The sequence below is a fragment of the Marmota monax genome, unplaced genomic scaffold (assembly GCF_021218885.2).
Source record: "Marmota monax isolate L192 unplaced genomic scaffold, Marmota_monax_Labrador192_F-V1.1 WCK01_AAM20220418_F8-fsc01030, whole genome shotgun sequence".
In the NCBI taxonomy this organism is placed as follows: domain Eukaryota; kingdom Metazoa; phylum Chordata; class Mammalia; order Rodentia; family Sciuridae; genus Marmota; species Marmota monax.
Window position 1 is genome coordinate 4,900 of NW_026694032.1, and position 5,609 is coordinate 10,508.

At 40.4% G+C, this 5,609-nt stretch overlaps 1 pseudogene; it reads left to right on the forward strand.

Annotated features, from left to right (window-relative positions):
* Positions 1-1,082: 1,082 nt before the first annotated feature.
* LOC124106464 (mannosyl-oligosaccharide 1,2-alpha-mannosidase IB-like) lies at positions 1,083-4,016 on the forward strand (annotated as a pseudogene).
* The last annotated feature ends 1,593 nt before the right edge of the window (positions 4,017-5,609 follow it).

Here is a 5,609-nt window from a genome sequence, read left to right on the forward strand (position 1 = left end):
AACATCTGCTTTCTAGGTCAATGAGCTGCCCCAGGACATTGGCAGCTGCCATCTGAGGGCTTCTCAATCTCCCCCTCATCTACAGGGCCACTGCTTATCTTCTTGGCAACAAACTGTTAATCAGTATGCATTTTGGTGGCATAAACTTGAAACTTTAAGTCTGCATTTAGAACAATAATACCACAGAAGCCCTGATCCATTGGGCATTTAAAATTGGTCAGTTCATTGGAAAACAATATCAAAAATAAAAGCAAAATTCAAGTTACTATTACTGGGAATTTGTTAAAAATGTATACTTTTAAACTTAAAAACACATACAGCTTCTTACCCTGAGTTACCTGGGTACTGGGTAGGAGTGCATCCTTTTGCATATGAAATTCTGATTCAAGTTCTGCTCTTTTCTCTCTTAATCCATACCCTTAATATACTACCAATATAATTTCCAGCCTTGACTTTTTTTTATTTTTGTATTTTGGGTACTACATCAGGGGCTGGGACTTAGAGAAAACAGGCACAGGCTTCACAGTCACATTCAACAACAGTGATAAGCACTGCACAATGCAAAAACATATTATCTTCTACCTTTGTTTTGGACCATGAATTAGTCATTTTCTGTTGATATAATAAAATAGCTGAGGCAGGATTCTTTACAGAGGAAATAGGTTTATTTAACTAACAGATTCTCCCCATCATCCTTGGGGGATGATCTTCTGTCCTGCTGGTTAAGAAGAGCTTTCATTAAAGTAGCTATTTTTATTGAGAGTTATTATGTGACAGTCACTGTATAATGCAACAAATATGAAAGATGAAAGATGGTGGCTCTGTGAACAAGACACTTTTCTATTCCTAGGACTATTTTAAATATGAATTTTTAAAAAGGTGAAACCTCTGCAGTTACTTTTTTTAATTTCAAGCTTGATTCCATCTTAGTGTACCTGTGACTTCTGGTTAAAAAAAAAAAAAAAAAAAAAAACTGTGGATGGCAGGTTGGTCCATGTCCCCTTACCCGCTCCTCCGCCCGACTGCTCTAAGGCTTGCGCCCTAGGGGTGTCGGCCCCGCGGTGGTTCTGCTCTCTGGGCCTATGGAGACTGGAGACTGGGCCCAGGCTGCAGCCCCGCATGCGTGGGAGCACCGCCTCTCCCGCCGCCGGCAGGGCAAACCGCTGCGAGGTACAGGAGGCAGCGCAGAGGAGGTCCCCAGTGGGGGCCGGTGGCAGGGCTGGAAGAAGCCAGAGCCCACCTCTGCAAGCTGAGGCGCGGCAGCTCCCTGACCAGGCAGGAGGAGGGGGAGGGGGAGGGGGAGGGGGAGGGGGGGGGGGGGGGAGGACCCTTGTGGGGGCGGCTGCCAGGCCTCCCCTCCCCCGCACACGTGGGGGCGCTGGGTGGCCTCCAGAAGAGGAAGTTCCGCTCCCTAACCAACAGTGCACTGGCAGATCCCAGGAGTCAGGTATTTGAGGCTTCATTGCCCTGTGGGTGGACAGTGGAGGGTGCAGCATAGGCGCCAGGCGTCTGCAGGGCGGGTGGTGAGGTGCCGGTGATCATAGGCTCCAACCTCCTTGTTTCACCCACCGCAGCTGCCTCAGCCTTCCTGAGAGGTGGGAGACCTTCCACCCTTTTGGGAGACTTTTGAGGAGACCTGCATTTCCCCAGACACTTGCCCCCTTTCCCCCACCACCACGAATGTTAAGAGACAGTTGAACAGAGGCATCGAGGAGATTAAGTGGACCTTCTACAACTTCTTGGACCTCGCCATCCTCCTGGTGGGGGAGGGAAACCACATTTGATCATCTCACTGGGGTGAGGAAATGGAAGAACCCACCTTGCAGTTTTTCTGCAGTGTGGTTTGCGGGATCTACTCCCAGGAATGAAGAGAAGATTTGTAACAACTTGATGAAGTATATAAAGCCTAATGACAGGAAGATATCACAGGACATAAAACTAGCAATCATTTGGAAGGCCACCCAGGTTTCCAGATGTAATTGGGTGAGCATGAAAGAGATACTTTTTAAAAAACACAACACTCCTGTGAGAGGAAAAAAATTGACTTTATCCTATTTGTCAAGATTTTGAAAACGGTTCAATGTCTAGTACATTTGTTATGAGAACTTTATAAAATATTTTGTCCAAGAGCCTAAAGGATAACTACCCCCAGCCCTGCTTCCCCTGTCGAGATGCTGGATTCCACCTCTGAACATGGGGCCACCCTCCTTCCCACATCACAAGCTACCTTGAGACTTTCTGAGAAGTTTATCCTTCTCCTTATTCTTAGTGCCTTCATCACCCTATGTTCTGGGCAATTTCTTCCTTCCAGACTCCTCAAAATACAAACACTTTGATCTGGGTTTAGAAGATGTATTAATTCTTCATATAGATGCCCGCAAAGGGGCTAAAACTCCTGGAGTCTTCCTGATCCATGGACCTGATGAACATAGACACAGAGAAAAAGAAGACCACCATCTGAGAAATAAGATTCAACCAGACTATGAGAAGGCCCTGCAAGAAGCAAAAGAAAAATTAAAGAAGTCAAAAGAGGAAATACAGGGGTTGGGGATGTGGCTCAAATGGTTGTGCTCTCGCCTGTCATGTAGGCCCTGGGTTCAATCCTCAGCACCACATAAAAATAAATAAGTGAAATAAAGTTATTGTGTTCAACTAAAAAAATAAATATTAAAAGAGAGAGCAAACCTCTGCCACCAGTCCCTATTCTAAATCTTGTAGGAATAAGTGGTAGAGGACTAGTAGACAGTGACATAAGAAAAAGGGGAAAAAATTAAAGAGATGATGAAACATGCCTGGGATAATTATAGGACATATGAATGGGGTCATAATGAACTCAGACCTACTGCAAGGAAAGGACACTATACTAACATATTTGGAAGTTCACAGTTGAGTGCTACCATAGTAGATGCTTTGGATACCCTTTATATCATGGGACTGCATGATGAATTTCTTGTTGGACAAAGATGGATCGAAGACAACCTTGATTTCAGTGTGAATTCAGAGGTGTCTGTGTGAAGTTAACATTTGATTTATTGGACGACTGCTTGCAGCATATTACCTTTCAGGAGAAGAGATATTCAAGATTAAAGCAGTAGAGTTGGCTGAGAAATTCCCAACTTCTTTTAACACACCTACTGGGATTCCCTGGGGAAGGATGAATCTGAAAACTGGAGTAGGGAGAAACTGGAGGTGGGCATTTGCAGGCAGCAGCATTCTGGCTGAATTTGGTACATTACATATGGAATTTGCCCACCTCAGCTACTTGACAGGGGACCTGATTTACTATAAAATGGTCGTGCATATTCAGAAAGTACTTCAGCAAATGGATCATCCAAATGACATTTATCCAAATTATTTGAACCCCAAAACAGGGCACTGGGGTAAGTATTATACATTAGTTGGTAATATGGGGGACAGTATCTATGAATATAGATGGTTGATATCAGATAAAACGGATCATGAGGCAAGAAAGATGTATGATGATACTATTGAGGTTATAGAGAAACACCTTATTAAGAAGTCCCAGGGTGGTCTTATCTTTATTGGATTATGCAAGAATGGACACTTGGAAAAGAAGATGGGACATTTGGCTTGCTTTGATGGGGGAATGTTTGCATTCAAGTTTGATGGTGCAGTGGAGGCTGTGGCTGTCCAGCAGGCTGAAAAGTATTATATCCTCCAGCCAGAAGTAATTTAAACCTATTGGTACCTAGGGATATTTACTCATGATTCAAGATAGAGTCAGTGGAGCTGGGAAGCAGCACTGGCTATTGAAAAGTATTGCCGGGTCAGTGGTGGAGTTTTCTGGAGTCAAAGGTATATATTCCTCTACTCCTACAAAAGATGATGTATAGCAGAACTTCTTTCTTGCTGAAACATTAAAATATTTGTATCTGCTCTTTTCCGGTGATGACCTTTTACCTTTAGATCACTAGGTGGTTAACACAGAAGCTCACTCTCTGCCTGTGTTATATTTAGTTAACATCACACTTTCAGGTAATCCTGCTGTTCCATGAAAGCAGCTACAGAAGGAATAGTCTTACTTATGTTTTGTTTACATGAACCACTACAGAAACTAGTCTGGAGAAGTGGCTTTTGAAAATCCAGACCTCTAAGTCAACATGACAGGGTGAAACCTCCCTGTAAGGCTTTTCAACTTGTAGATATAGCAGATTTGAAATTATTCCATTTTATACCTGACCAAAATATGTTCTGGTACCTGTAGGACAGAGAACAGATGTGCTTTGATTCTTAATGAGGTGGTCACACAAGAAGCACTGTCTGTTACTGCTGTATTGCTAGAGCAATCCAAGAACATAGAGCACCTTGCAGGAATTAGATATGACTTTTGGAACCAATTATATAATTTTTTTCCTCTCACAGTGGAGCAGCTTTTAAATTAGATATTACACAGTGGTTATTCCTATTTCTCCATTTAAATAATAGAATAAAATAAGATAAACAAAAACAAAAGAACAGTGTAACTAAATCAGTAGCAAGAAGAATCAAAAAAGAAACAGAAGAACCTATCCCTGTCTGAATTTTGAAGTTCCCCATTGGATGAACACACTGGCAACCATTTCAATCGCAATGAAATTTCTTGGTTAAACTTTATTTTTCCTGGGGTATGATCTCACAAAGAATACTCTTCAAGTATTTTTCTCTGTCTGATATCAATCATTGAAATTGCTATTTATCAGGCTCTACTTAAGAGCCTGGGTTTAGGATTTTGTGCATGTAATTCAGTCTAGTGTTGGTGGCATGACCAAAAGAGAGGGAAGTGCCAGTTTGTTGCTTTACCACATGTTCTTAAAGAAATCCTTGGTTTTGTTGGTAAGATGTTATTCTTCCAAACCAACATAAGTACCAACTAAATTTTATCCACTTTAATCTCATAATAAATTTAATAGAGTCAGGAAGCTTACAACTTTATGTGGCTTGATAAAATTCACTATTGGTACCTAGGGAGATTTACTCATGATTTACCATGCAGCTCTGAGTTTGCCATGATAAGCTAAGTTACTTTTAAAATTTAGAAAGCAAACCCCAAACACAGTGAAACTTCCTTAAACATTCTATTAGGAATGGGAACAGAGGATCCTTCATTATTTCATCAGATGAGTGAGCTGTTCACAAATATTTTTGTTTTTTAGTTTTCCAAGAATATTTATAGACTCCAAAGGGTTAATCAGAATAACTTCAAAATAATTTTGGTGAAAAGAATGTAATTAATTATGTTACCCTGAAATTGGTTATATATAAAACTTTTATTTTACTGTTAATAGATTTTGCATTGATTTAAACAAAACTATTTCTTTATATTTTGGCAAAAGAAACTTAAATTTTATCAAGAATTATATAGTATAAGTTACTATATATTGATTATAAATTTTTTGTCCCTTGAATTTCTGTGACAGTGAAAGATACTTTTTTCCTCTTGATTTAATATATTTTCCACTGACATTAACAAAAGTTGAAAACAATATAACTAGTATTTACTCTGAATTTAAATATTTTATGAAACGAGTTTGTACAGGAAGCTCACCTTGGAATTCTGAAAGCTTATTTCCTTATTTAGTCACTTGATTTTTAATCCTCTAATTAGCATG